Source organism: Lynx canadensis, chromosome E1 (genome assembly GCF_007474595.2).
Source record: "Lynx canadensis isolate LIC74 chromosome E1, mLynCan4.pri.v2, whole genome shotgun sequence".
Taxonomy (NCBI): Eukaryota; Metazoa; Chordata; class Mammalia; order Carnivora; family Felidae; genus Lynx; species Lynx canadensis.
In genome coordinates this window covers 16,974,164-16,989,688 of record NC_044316.2, presented here as the reverse complement: position 1 = coordinate 16,989,688, position 15,525 = coordinate 16,974,164, and the positions used below count along the sequence as shown (strand labels likewise).

Genomic DNA, 15,525 nt, shown 5'->3' with positions numbered 1-15,525 from the left:
AAAGATCCTTCCTTTTATCTTCATTTTAGGTACTGACAAAATGTTTTTGTGTATTATGTGTGAATATTCAAGTTCTGTAAAATAATGCTGTGAAACTTTAGAGTAAAAGGACTTCAAGAAGGAAAAGATGTGAAAGTTTTCTATTTAGAAAAGGAATGTCCTATAATAGACTTGGTTGCTAGCGATGGAAAGTATAGAATTTGGGTATCTCTTCGTTTATGTGACATTTTGGTTGAACTAATTACACATCTACATACAAATATATAGTGAATTGGTCGAAGAGAACCACTATATTCAAGAATAGCATGGTTTTAGAAGAAAATAAAAATATTGATATGTGAATTTTGTTTTTGTAATATGTATTAGATAATACAGTAAATTAGAAGAATAAGTTTTGCAAGAGAGGCTTATAACTATAGTAAAAGTTGTTATCCCAAAATCCTAAATAAAGGATTGTTACCAAATGAAATTTTTTCTGTCACTGGTTGAATATATAGGAAGTAAGTGCTATTTATTATTTAATAAAAAATAAATGATAAGGGGGATGGGAGTATTTTGGTTTGTATTTTACTTTGTTTTTGCATTTGGTAGTTTTAGTATTGGAATTGAATTAGATTTTGTGCCTGTAAGGAGGGCCAAAATGACATTTGAAAAAAACATGTTTTTAATCCACAAGAATGGACCTACTTTGAAAGTTGTATGTTTTGAGAACTTTGAGTAGGAATCAAAGAACTTTTATTTACCATATTTGGAATGTAGATACTTCAATAATGTATCATTCTTTCAAAAATTTACCTTCAGTAGGATAATTAGCCTCCTGATATTTTACTCTAAACAACTAAATTTAACAGGTCATCTGATTCATTTAAAAGTCTTGAAAGTGCAGATCTTCATTCAACCTTCTACGTGATGGTGTGGAATATATTAGGGTAGGAATGGTAAAACAGGTACAGTAAGCAAACACCTAAAATATGTCTTATGACTCTTTGAGGTGGTACATCCAGTCATTAACAATAAAATTCTGTTTTTGAGATATGAAATGTTTATTAAATAATAAAAATGTCTATTTTTGACATTAATTTAAGGTGCACTGTTACTCTGTTAATATAAATTATATTGGATTAAAGTTAGGATTCTGGAATGGTATCCTTAAATTTTAGTATTAAATTTTTTATTTATATTTTTAAAATGTTTTATGTTTATTTTTAAGAGAGAGCGAGGCGGGGGAGGGACAGAGAGAGAGGGAGACCGAGAATCTGAAGCAGGCTCAGGCTCTGAGCTGTCAGCATAGAGACTGATGTGGGGCTCAAACTCACAGACTCTGAGATCATGACCTAAGCTGAAGTCAAGATGCTTAACCGACTGTGCCACTCAGGCGCCGCTTTTATTTTTATTTTTAAGTAATCTCTACAACCAGCATTCAGGCTTGAACTCCCAACCCCGAGATCAAGAGTTGCATGCTCCACCAACTGAGCCAGCCAGTTGCTCTGGTATTCTAAATTTTAGTATCCATTATTTTACTTTGTCTTAGGTGGTACTGTGTGATAAGATGAAAACATTTTTTTGAAACAGTGTTTTTTTTTATTCCTTTTGATGCATAGTGATTAAGCTATTTGGTATACTCATGCTTATCTTAGTATGGAAATCAATTTTCACTTAACACTTTTGAGATACTCAGGTTATAACTTTTGATTTGTTGATATATACTACGAAAACACCAAATCAAAATAGTAATTGATGAAATTTGAATTTAAAGACTACCAGCTTAGGGCACCTGGCTGACTCAGTTGGTAGAGCATGCAACTCTTGATCTCAGGGTTGTGAGTTTGAGCCTGTGCTGGGTGTGGAGCCCACTTTAAATAAATGAAAAAATATCTTTAAAAGAAAAAAATAAATAAAGACTACCAGTTTAGCTTTAGGTTTATTTTAATTAAAATGAGATTCATTAATAACACATGTATTTATTATATATTTTGAGTCCTATATTCTAGGCACTGTGTTTATCATAATGACATCTATTTATTATACATTCAAGTGCTATTTGCTAGGTGCTGTGCCAGGATACAAAAAATGAGTTAAGACTGGATTCCTCCTGTAGTTCAGTTTAGTTAGGGATATAGACTTGCAAATAGGTATATACAATAATTCAGTGCAAGATTTCTCAACCATGGCAGTATTGACATGTTAGGGAGGATAATTAATTGTTATGGGGGGGGATCTGTGCTGTGTATTATGATATTTTGCAGCATTTCTGGCCTTTACCCATTAGATGCCAGTAGCACTCCCTGCCACATGTGACAATCAAAAATGTCTAGACATTGCTAGATGTCCCCTGGGGAACAAAATCACTTCTGATTGAGATGCACTGGTTTAGTCAATGCTAAGGTTATGGGAAGTGGAATGTACAAAGAGCTGTTATAGCAAAAGTAAAGGTAGAGTTTAATGATGTTCAGAAAGCTGGAATGAGCCCTGAGGGAGTGTGATTTTATCTAGGTCTTAAAGAAAAGTAGGACTGGAAAGGATATCGAATACCTGAGAGTATGAAAGATCAATATCTAAGAAAGGGATTCATAGTTTGTGGCTATAGGTTATTTATAGGGTTAGGGATGGATATTTGGTAAAAAATTACTTTGGGGCCATCTTAGTTCTTTTAACTGTTTAATTGAGGCATAATTAATGCACCAGACTGCATAAATATGAAGTGTAACATTGTTGAATTTTTGCAAATGTATACAGTCATGTAATCACCATGCAGAATATGAAACATTTCTAGCAGTTCTTATAGTTATTTTTTGAAGGACCATTTTTGCTGATGTGAGAATCATATAAAAGCAGGAGTGTATTAATCAGATTTGTGTTTTGAAAAGATTACTCTGAAGGTATTATGGAGAATAAATGGGCAGAAATTATATGTAGGAAGATTGGTTAGAAGGTTATTACAGAAGTCTAAATAAGGAGAGCTGACATGATGGATTTGAGAGACATTAAGGCAGAAAAATTGATAGGATAGGGGTTTACTAGAGGTAAGGGAAAGGATGTGTTGAGGAAGACTTTGTTTTGTAAGCAAACAAGAAAGAGTGATTTTGGCTTTGGTTGTGTATTAGGAGAGACTAGGTTATGTTGTGGTAACAAACAGTTCAGAACTTTTAGTGGCTTTTAACAGGACATTTTTTTGCTTGACATGCTGTATGTATAGTGTGGGTTGGTGGGGGCTTCTGCTTGTTCTTGCTATGCAGGGTCTCAGACTGATAGAGGCTCCATTTTAACACATTGTTCACGATCTCCATGGCAATAGAAAGGAAACTTGCTAATAACTCACTGGCTCTTAAAGTGTCTAGAAGAGGGTCATGTCATTTTGGCTTATTCATTGGCCAAAACAAATCCTATGGTCTTAACAGATTACACAGAAGAGGTAAGGAAGTGCAGTCATACTGTGCATTCTGAAGAAGAGAACTGAAATATTTCAGCCATAGTAAATATTTGCCATATGTTGAGTTACAGCTTATTTAGTCTTTTAAATAGTTAATTATGTTGAAATTTATGATAAGAGTTTTAGTAGTAGTAGAGCTGCCAGTTACTGAACATTTATTTGTGTGTGTGATACTTTAAGATATATTTTTGTTTTAATCTTTTACAACATTTCTGCAAGGTAGGTGGCAGCCCCATTATATAGTGGGGAAACCGATGCTTGAGGTTAAAGAACTTACGATTGTGTAGCCAGTAAGTAATGGAGCCAGGAGTATGTCTGTAAAACCTGAGCTAGTTGTACTCTACCAGGTTAAGTAGAATCTACATGGCAGTAAGGTAAAGGGAGGAAAAAAACTTTTTGACTAATCAATCACATATTGCTAATTAGACTTAATTTTTGGAAAAGATTTTGCTTTTAAGTAATCTCTACACCCAGTGTGGGGCTCAAATTCACAACCCTGAGATCAAGAGTTTCACGCTCCACTAGCTGAGCCAGCCAGGCAGGCACCCCTAGACTTAATATTGTTAATTAGACTGAAGTGAATTAGCAGTGGTGTTCTTCCTGTAAATGACATTTCTCCAGAATGTTACTGAGATTTCACAAGTTTAGAGTATTTCACTACATTTTAAAGATTCAAAGATTAAAAGCTGCTGTTTTGTATTCATTAATTCTCTCTTTTTACCACCTTCTGATATCTGCCTATATCATAACAGTTATTAATGTTTGAATATGAAAATTTTTCATCACTTCTTGTACGTGAAATACTAGTGTATGCAGTTTATTTCTCTATTTCTCTTCCTTAGTGAGAATTTCCTTTCAGGTATGGGAATTACTAGTCTTGGGGTCCTGATAATTAGAATTAGAGGGAATGTGGCTGTTGGGAATAGAAAAGTCAAGGAGAAGGCTGAGTCAGGATTTTATAAAAAAAACTTTAGTAAAGATTAAAGGAAATAAATCTGATTTGTAAAACTGTCTTCCAGCTTCTAATGAGGCAAAGAAAGAGCTTATCTTTTAGAGGCTAATAGTACTTTTACATGAAGTTAATGGACAGAGCTAAGAGCTAAGGCTCTCTATAATGGCAAAGGCCTGTGAGAAGTAAATTAGTCAAAGTATTTCCATCATACTTGCATCTTGGCACCACGGTTGTCTTTGGGAAATCATCAGCTTTTGCCTTAAAGTTGGAAAAGGCCTTAAATAATGGAAAGAGGTTAAGTTATTTAGAATAAGTTATAAATGTTCATGGTATAAAATTTAGAATATACAGGGGTGCCTGAGTGGCTCAGTCGGTTGAGTCCGACTTCGGCTCATGTCGTGATTTCACAGTTCGTGAGTTCAAGCCCCACATCGGTCTCTGTGCTGACGGTTCAGAGCCTGGAGCCTGCTTGAGATTCTGTGTCTCCATCTCTCTCTCTTCCCCTCCCCTGCTCACGCTCTGTCTCTCTCAAAAATAAACATTGAAAAATTAAAAAATAAATATACAAAAAAGATATACCATGGAAAGTAAGTTATCCTTCCATGTCTATCCCCTTCCCACACTGTACCCCTTTGTACAAGCAATCATAATTTCTTATCTATCCTTTCAAAGATGGTTGGTATTAAACATTTGAATGGTGGATTAAGCAGGAGGAGAAAAACCTCCTAGTATGCATGTCTGCAGAACAGCAGTACACATTTACAAGCACTTCAAGTGAGAGACATGAAAAATTTAGAGTTTAGGAGCATCTGGCTGGTTCAGTCGGTAGAACATGCAACTCTTGGTCTTGTGACTATAAGTTCCAGCCCCATGTTGGGTGTGGAGACTACTTAAAAGTAAAATATCTTAAAAAAAAATTTGTAGTTAGTAAATTACCTGTATGGTACACATGGGAAATATAGGATATGTAAATGTTATTGGTATTTTTTAGCAATTTAGTGTGTGCAAAAATATGCAAAAAATTTTCTAAGAGCATAAATATACCGGTGATCTTAGTCCTCCTGATCTTGTTTGCTTTTTTAATATTTTAAGTGCCAAAAAAACATCAATTTTTTTATTAGGTCGATTTTCAGGGAGCAGGACTTTGAGTTTAGAGAGAGACTCGGGGTGCCTGGGTGGCTCATTCGGTTAAGCATCCGACTCTTGGCTTTGGCTCAGGTCATTATTTCACGGTTCATGGGTTTGAGCCCCTTGTCCAGCTCTGCTCTGACAGAGTGGAGCCTGCTTGGGAGTATTTCTCTCTCCCCTCCTCTCTCTCCCCCCTTCCCCCTCTCTGCCCCTCCACCCCCAATAAATAAATAAACTTAGAAAAATGTTTTTGAGAAGTCTCAAGGAGAATAAATATTCATGTGTGGTTCTAAATGTCTTCCTTGTAATGCTTAGTGCTATTTATTGTCCCCTTCTTAAAAATTTTATTTTACTGGCCCCTTACTCTAAATGTCTCCAAATGCCTGCCTGAGATGTCTTGTATTTCTTCGATATTCATAGATATGCTAGTTTCAACACATATAAATGAACTCATCTTTTTCATTTCCCCTTGCAAAAGGTTCCCCTTATTTACCAGTTTCAAAGTTAATAATGTTTTTTAATCAGCGTTACCAAAGTATAATTTACTTGCAGTAAAATTCACAAATTTTTAGTGTTCAGGTAACCGTCACCCTAGTGACAACAAAGAGCATTTTTCTGTTCCCTGGAAATTCCCTATAACCCTTTGCAATCACTCACTCTATTCCTAGGCAGCCACTGATGTGATTTCTATTACTATGAATTAGGTTTGTCTTTTCTAGTTTCATAGAAATGTAATCATACAGTGTGTATTGCTGTTGTTGTTTGTATTCTTTTGGCATAATGTCTGTGGTATTTATGTTGTTGCATGTATTATGGTTCATTTCTTGTATTCCTTAGTACTATTCCATTGTTTTGTTATACCATAATTTTATTTATCTGTTTACTTATTGGTATTTGAATCATTTCCAGATTTTAGCTGTTACAAGTAAAGCTGTTATGAACATTTGTGTGCAAGACTTTTATGGCCATTTATTTTTATTTCTGTTAACCTTTCTAAAACCTTGCAAGCTAGAAACTTTGGGATTGTTTTTGATTCTTTTAACCTCTATTCTCACCTGTATTCATCCAGTAGATTATGAAGTTATGGATTTTTTTCCTTTGGAATATGTTTTATTCTTCGTTCTCTTTTCCAAGTATCTTTAACATTCTTGTGAGAAAGTAAGTACTTTTTATTTTGTGAAGCCTTATTTCAGAGTAGAAGATCAAGGGTGATATAGATGGTGCCTTTCTGGGTGAGGTTTATAGTTAGGTAAGATTGCAGACTGAAATTGGTGAGAGGATGATGCTGACTTTGAAGTTTCATGATGGGGCAAAGAAATGTTACTGTTGGTCTCTGGTTTTGTAGAAACCAAAGAGAATGCCAGTTGTGAGAATGCCAGTTTTAGTGAGAATGCCAGTTGTGAGAATGCAAGTTTTAGTTTGTCTTCGTTTTTGTTTTGTTGTATATTCATAGGTATGTATGTTATGGTAAAAAAAAATAAGTTTATTATCATGGGGAAAGTTCTCATTGCTGTGTGACCTTGAGCAAATTACTTAACCTTTTTGGGCTTAAGTTTCATCATCTGTAAAATGAGGATAATAATAATACCTGTCATGTAGAGTTATGAGAAGGATTAGATGCATTATTATATGTATAGTTAGTTCTTAGAACAGTACTTGGTATAAAGTGTTAGTATTATTACCTTGAGTCCAAGTTACTTTATTATTTTATTTTAGAGAGCGCACGAGCAGGGGAGTGGGGCAGAGGGGGGAGAGAGAGAGAGAGACAGAGAGAGAGAGAATCTTAGGCCCCATGCTCAGCGTAGAGCCTGACGTGGGGCTTGATCCCATCCCTTTGGGATCAAGACCTAAGCCGAAATCAAGAGTTGGATGCTTAACTGACTGAGCCACCCAGGTGCTCCAATTCTAAATTACTTTAAGGGCTATTTTTTCCTTTCCCATTTCAGTTCCTCTTACATATTAGTGTGATTTATCTCCTGACAGACCACTCTTCTGTTAACTGTTCAAACCTACAAAGGCACTGTATTATGTGGCAACTATTTGTGGGTCTTTCTTTCAATTGTGGTAGAATATACAAATGGTTAGTTATACAAATGAAGTTTTACAGATGTACCTATCACTCAGATTAAGCTAGAAAAAGTTTCTAACATTCCAGATTATCATAAATTACTTTTGCAAATATATCTTTTTTTAAAAATTGAAGTATAATTGACATATAACATTATACTAATTTCAGTTATACAACATAATGACTTAATATTTATATAGCAAAATGATCACCACAATAAGTCTGGTTAACATCTGTCACCATACAAAGTTACAAATACTTTTTTGTTGTGATGAGAATTTTTAAGGTCTGGTGTCTTAGCAACTTTTAGATATGCAATACAATATTATTAACTATAGTATGCTGCCTTGATAACCACCAATCTGTGCTCTGTCTCTGTAGATTTATCTGTTCTGGATATTTCATATAAATGGAATCATATAAAACCTTTGTATCTGGCCTTTTTCATTTAATATTATTTATTTAAAATTTTTTAAGTGTTTATTTATTTATTTTTTTAATTTTCTTTTTTTTTTTTATTTTTTATTTTTGGGACAGAGAGAGACAGAGCATGAACGGGGGAGGGGCAGAGAGAGAGGGAGACACAGAATCAGAAACAGGCTCCAGGCTCCGAGCCATCAGCCCAGAGCCTGACGCGGGGTTCGAACTCACGGACCGCGAGATCGTGACCTGGCTGAAGTCGGACGCTTAACCGACTGCGCCACCCAGGCGCCCCTTAAGTGTTTATTTTTGAGAGAAAAAGAGAGCACAATCAGGGGAGGGGCAGAGAGAGAAGGGGACAGGGTATCCTAAGTGGGCTCTGCACTGACAGCAGAGAGCCTGATGCAGGGTTTGAACTCATAAATCGTGAAATCATGACCTGAGCTGAAGTTGGACACTTAACCAAATGGGCCACCCAGGTTCCTCTTTCACTTAATGTTTTAGAGGTTCATCCACACTGTAGTTTGTATTAGTACTTTATTCCTTTTTATGGCTTAATTCTACTCGATTGTATGTACATACTACAGTTTGTTTATTCATTCATTTGTTGGACGTTTGGGCGATTTTTACCTTTGGTTGTTGTGAATAGTGCTACAATGAACATGTGTGTGTGCACATGTACTTCTTTGAGTACCTGTTTTCAGTTCTTGTGGGTATATACCTAGGCGTGAAATTGCTAGGTCATATGGTAATTCTGTGTTTTAACTTTGAGGAACTGCCAGGTGTTTTTCACAGAGACTAAACTACTTTATGTTTCCACTAGCAATGCACAGGGATTTTGGTTTGTCCACATGCATTCCAACAGTTATTTTCCGTTAAAAATTAAAAAAAAATTATAAGCCATCCTACTGTGTGTGAGTGCTACCTCTTTGTGGTTTTGATTTGCATTTTCCTACTAAGGACATTAACCATCTTTTCATTTGCTTATTGGCCGTTTGTATATCTTCTATGGAAAAATATAAAACTTTTGATTCTCAAAGAGGTATGCTTAAGTTACCAAAAAAAAAAAAAAAAAAAAAGTCTGGGAAGATACAAAATATTTGGTGTTACTATGTAATTAAGTGCCAAACTGTTTGGTACAAATACAAAGTACTATGGGTAGTTAAAAAGAAGAGATAGTAAAACAAAAAAGAAGGGATATGGTGACACTAGTTTAAATTTTCTTAAGAGTATGACTCCTTCCAACATTATATATAATTAGAAATGTTATCATATTTTATTTTTAATTTAAATTTAGGTAACGTACAGTGCAATATTGGTTTCAGGAGTAGAATTCAGTGATTCATCACTTACATGCAATACCCAGTGCTCATCACAACAAATGCCCTCCTTAGTACCCATCACCCGTCTAGCCCATCTCCCACCCACCCACCTCCCTCTGTCAGCCCATAGTTAGTTCTCTATCATTAAGAGTCTTTTGTGGTTTGTTTCCCCCTCTTTTTATTTTCCTCCCCTTCCCATGTATTCATCTGTTTTGTTTCTTAAATCCTACATATGAGTGAAATTATATGGTATTTGTCTTTCCTCTGACTTATTTCACTTAGCATAATACATTCTAGCTCTGAGCACGTCATTGCAATGACAAGATTTCATTCTTTTTGATGGCTGAGTAATATTCCATTGTGTATATACCACATCTTCTTTATCATTCATCAGTTGATGGATATTTGGGCTCTCTCCATAGTTTGACTATAGTTGCTAATGCTGCTATAAACATTGGTGTGCATGTACCCCTTTAAATCTGTATTTTTGTATCCTTTGGGTAAATACCTAATAGTCTAATTGCTGGGTCCTAGGGTATTTCTATTTTTAGTTTCTTGAGAACCTCCATACTGTTCTCTAGAGGGGCTGCACCAGTTTGCATTCCCACCAACAGTGCAAGAGGGTTCACCTTTCACCATATCCTTACCAACACCTGTTGTTTCTTGTGTTGTTAACTTCAGCCATTCCGACAGGTGTGGGGTGGTATCTCATTGTGGTTTTGATTTATATTTCCCTGATGATAAGTAATGTTGAGCATCTTTTCATGTATCTGTTAGACATCTGGATGCCTTCTTTGGAAGAGTGTCTATTCATGTCTTTTGCCCATTTCTTGACTGGGTTATTTGTTTTTTGGGTGTTGAATTTGATAAGTTCTTTATAGATTTTGAATACTAACCCTTTATCAGATATGTCATTAGTAAATATCTTTCTCCCATTCCGCAAGCTGCCTTTTAGTTTTGCTGATTGTTTCCTTTGCTGTGCAGAAGCTTTTTATCTTGATGAAGTCCCAGTAGTTCATGTTTGCTTTTGTTTCCTTTGCCTTTGGCAACGTGTCTAGTAAGAAGTTGCTGTGGCTGAGGTCAAAGAGGTTGCTGCCTGTGTTCTCCTGTAGGATTTTCATAGTTTCCTGTCTCACATTTAGGTCTTACATCCATTTTGAATTATTTTTGTGTATGGTGTAAGAAAGTGGTCCAGTGTCATTCTTCTACATGTTGCTGTCCAGTTTTCCCAACACCATTTGTTGAAGGGACTGTCTTTTTTCCATTGGATATTCTTTCCTGCTTTGTTTGAAGATTAGTTACCATATAGTTGTGGGTCCATTTCTGGGTTTTCTGTTCTGTTCCATTGATCTGTGTGTCTGTTTTTGTGCCAGTACCATACTGTCTTGATGACTACAGGTTCGTGATATAGCTTGAAATCTGGAATTGTGATGTCTTTTTCAGGATTACTTGGCTATTCGAAGTCTTTTGTGGTTCCACGCTATCTCAGGATTCTTTGTTCTAGCTCTGAAAAAATGCTGGTGGTATTTTGATAGGGATTGCATTAAATGTGTAGATTGCTTTGGGTAATATAGACATTTTAACTATGTTTATTCTTCTAGTCCATGAGCATGGAATGTTTTTCCATTTCTTTGTGTCTTTTTCACTTTCTATCATAAGTGTTCTAGGGACATCTGGGTGGCTCAGTAGGTTAAGCGTTTAACTCTAGATTTCAGCTCGGGTCATAATATCACAGTTCATGGGTTCAAGCCCCGCGTGAGGCTCCCTACTGTCAGTGCAAGAGCCGGCTTGGGATTCTTTCTCCCTCTCTCTGTCCCTTCCCTGTGCTCGCTTGCTCTCTCAAAAAATAAACTTAAAAAAAAAGGGGGGGGAGTCTATAGTTTTCTGAGTATTATAATTAGAAATTAAATTTTTTAAAATGTTTTATTTATTTTTGAGAGAGAGAGACAGAACATGAACAGGGGAGGAGCAGAGAGAGAGGGAGACACAAATCCGAAGCAGGCTCCAGGTTCTGAGCTGTCAGCACAGAGCCCAATGAGGGGCTCGAACCATGAACTGCTAGATCATGACCTGAGCTGAAGTTGGACGTTTTTAACTGATTGAGCCATCCAGCCGCCTCTTTAAATTTCATTTAAATCCAAGTTAATTAACATGTTAGGTATGTGTTTTGCAAATCTTTTCTCTCAGGCTTGTTTTTTATTAATATTACCTTTCAGAGAACAGAAGTTTTCAATTTTGATGAAGTGTAGTTATCAGTTCCTTTTTTTTTTTTTTATTAAAAACTTTTTTTGAGGGGCGCCTGGGTGGCTCAGTTGGTTGAGCATCCAGCTTCAGCTCAGGTCATGATCTCGCAATTCGTGAGGTCGAGCCCTGTGTCGGGCTCTGTGCTAACAGATCAGATCCCAGAGCCTGCTTCGGATTCTGTGTCCCCCTCTCTCTCTGCCCGACCCCTGCTTGTGCTCTGTCTCTGTCTTTCAAAACTGAATAAACATAAAAAATTAATAAAAAACTTTTTTTTTAAGTTTATTTATTTATTTTGAGAGAGAGAGAGAGAGAGCACGAGCAGGGGAGGGGCAGAGAGAGAGAGAGGGAGAGAGAAAGAATGCCAAGGAGGCTCTGAACTGTCAGCGTGGAGCCCAGTGCGGGGCTGGAACCCATGAACTGCTCGTGACCTGAGCTGAAATCAAAGTCAGATGCTTAACCAACTGAGCCGCCCAGGTGCCCCTTGATTTCTTTCTTTCTTTCTTTTTTTTTTTAAATGTTTGTTTATTTTTGAGAGACAGAAACAGAGTGTGAGTGGGGGAGGGGCAGAGAGAGAGGGAGACTCCAGAGAGCATAATTAGCACAGAGCCTGACGTTGGGCTTGAACCCACGGAACCACGAGATCATGACAGAGGCGACGTCGGACTCTTAGCTGAGTGAGCACCCACGTGCCCCTAGGTGCTTTTCTTTTTAATTGTAAGTTTTAGAATACGTTTGTCAGTTTCTTAAAAAAAAAAAAAAAAGACCATTAGTCTTTGAGATTGTATGGCATCATGGAAAGCGTTTTGGAGAGCATGAACACCTTAACAATATTGAGTCTTCCGGTCTACCAGTAGAGTGTATCTCTCTGTTTATTTAGGTTATCTATGATTTCTGTCATCAGTGCTTTGTAGTTATCAGCATACAAATTTTGCACATATTTGTTAGATTTATTCCTAAGTAATGATTTTTGATGTTATTGTAAATGTTTACTTTTTCCTCCAAACTTCTGTTTGCTACTACTGTGTAAAAATACGTTGATTTTTGTGTATTGGACTTTGTATTGTACAACCTTAAGAAATCACTTACTAGTAAGTTTGAGAAGCTATTTTATAGATTATTTGGGATTTCTAAGTAGACAGTTTTGTTTATGATTAAAGATAATTTTATTTCTTCCTTTCCAATGTGAATGCTTGCTTATTTATTTATTTATTTATGCATGCATGCATGCATGCCTTATTGCACTGACTAGATCCTTCAGGTACAATCTGGAATAGGTGTGGTGAGAGTGGATATCCTTGCCTTGTTCCCCATCTTATGGGAAAAGTACTTAGTCTTCATCATTACATATGATGTTAACTGTAGGGTTCTTGTGTCTTATAGATATTCTTTATCAAGTTCAGGAAGTTCCTTCTATTTTCAGTTTTGCTGAGTTTCTGCCATGAATGAATTGAACTTTGTCAATTTTTTTTTTTTTGCTCTACCGAAATCATATATTATACTTTTTAAGTCTATATAGTGAGTTATATTAGGTTGATTTTTCACTCCAGGGATGAACTCCAGCTTGGTGATGATACATTATATTTTCATAAGTTGCTAGGTCTGTTTACTAATACTTTGTCAGAGTTTTTGCATTGATATCTAAGGGAGATACTGGTCTGTAGATTTCTTGTTCGTATCTGATTTTGGTATCATGGTATTGTTGACTTCTTAAGTTAAATAGCTAAGTGTTTATATGCTAGAACTGTTTATTTATAACTGATGTGATTTTTTTTTTTTAATGTTTATTTTGAGGACAGTACATGCAAGCATGAGCAGGGGAGGGGCAGAGAAAGAGGGAAAGAGAAGAATCTCAAGCAGGTTCTGCACTGTAAGCACAGAGCCTGACCAGGACTGGATCCCATGAACATTGAGATCATTACCTGAGCAGAGATCAAGAGTTAGATTGCTTAACTGAGCCACTCAGGTGCCCTGATGTTATTTCTTTCTTAAATATTTGGTAGAATTACCAGTGAACCATTTGGGTTCAATTTTATTTGTGACAAGGCATTTAAATTCAGTTTATTTAGGAGCACCTGAGTGGCACAGTTAGTTAAGCATCTGACTCTTGATTTGGTTCAGGTCATGATCTCATGACCTTACATCCGGCTCTGTACTTCTAGCATGGAGCCTGCTTGAGATTCTCTCTCTTCACTCACTCTCACGCTTGTGCTGCACACACACACTGTCTCTCTCAAAATAAATAAATAAACATTAAAAAATGCAACTTATTTATTTATTATTTATTTATTTTTAAATATTTTCTCTCATTCCTTTCATTCTCTTTTTTTAATTTTTTTTAACATTTTCTATTTATTTTTGAGACAGAGAGAGACAGAGCATGAACGGGGCAGGGGCAGAGAGAGAGGGAGACACAGAATTGGAAGCAGGCTCCAGCTCTGAGCCATCAGCCCAGAGCCCAACGCGGGGCTCGAACTCACGGACCGCGAGATCGTGACCTGAGCTGAAGTCAGACGTTTTAAACCAACTGAGCCACCCAGGTGCCCCGTAAAAAATGCAATTTATTAAAACAAACATAGTTAGGTGGCACCTGGCTGGCTCAGCCAAAGAGCATGTGACTCTTGATCTTGGGGGTCATAAGTTCAAGCCTCACATTTGGTAAAGAGATTACCAAAAAAGTAAATAAACTTAAAAAAAAAAAAAGTAAAACAGTTATTTAGGGTGTCTATTTATTCTTGAGTTAACTTTGATAGTTGTTTTTATCCAATTAACGATAAAATTATACATAATATTCTCTTATAATTTTATTTAAAGTATATTTTTGAGTGAGTGACGAGCATGTGTGAGTGCGAGAGTGGTGGGGAGGTGGGGGACAGAGGATCTGAAGCAGGCTCTGCAATGACAGCAGAGAGCCTGATGTGGGGCTTGTACTTAGGAAACCATGAAGATCATCATCTGAGCCGAAGTTTGACGCTTAACTGACTGAGCCACCCAGGAGCCCTGTCTGTAGGGTCTGTAAGTATAGCCCCTTTTTAATGCCTGATCCTAGTAATTTGTATCCTTTCTCTTTCTTTTTGGATCACCTTGGCTTGAGATTTATCTATTTTACCTTATTCAAAGAACTGGATTTTGGTGAAATTGATTTTTCTCTTGGTTTGTTTTGTTTTCAATTTCATTGGGTTTTACTCTTTATTATTTTCCTCCTTCTGCTTTTATTGTATTTTAATTTGCTTTTTTTTCGTTTGTTTTTGTTTATTTACCTAAGCTGGATGCTTATGGTGTGACTTTACATCGTTCTTGTTTTCTAATGCAGGGAGTTAATGTTACAAAATTTCCTTTTAATACTTGTTTAGTTCTGAACCACAAAGTTTATCCTGTTTCACTTTTTATTCAATTCAAAATATTTCTTATTTTCCCATATGCTTCTCTTTGACCTACCACATGTTTTTTGTTTATTTGTTTGTTTATTTTTTACTGTTCAAGTTTATTTGGTATTTAATTGGTATGACTCTGGATGTTGGTTGCATTGTTTACATGTAGATCTTTTTTTGTTTGTTTTGTTACAGTATGGCAATGTATACTATTCTGATATATGTAGTACACAAGATCTGTTGGAACAGTTTCTGCACAATATATGCAATATTGAATGTATACTTTGGATCCCAGGATGTGGTTAACTGGAAAAAAAAAGTTGTATGAGGCATGTTGGGTGAAGAACCAGGAATCATATATCACACACAGTAAATACATATGTGATTTGAAGAACAACTGTAACATATGCAGCAATGTCACTGGTGCCTCTGAGGTGGTAGGAACTATTTTATATTTTACATTAACCAATTTAGGACTACACAAGATAGGTATCATCCAGTATCAGCATATGCTGCAGGGTTTTATGAGCTATTCTGTTTGCAACTTGAGGAAACTGAGTTTTTCCTAGATCATTTAATAATTACTAGAGTAA

The 15,525-nt window shown here is 36.1% G+C and overlaps 1 protein-coding gene across 1 annotated transcript in view; it reads left to right on the top strand.

The window, feature by feature from the left end:
- TAOK1 (TAO kinase 1) overlaps nucleotides 1-15,525 on the top strand; it is a 145,990-nt gene that overhangs the window by 8,750 nt on the left and 121,715 nt on the right.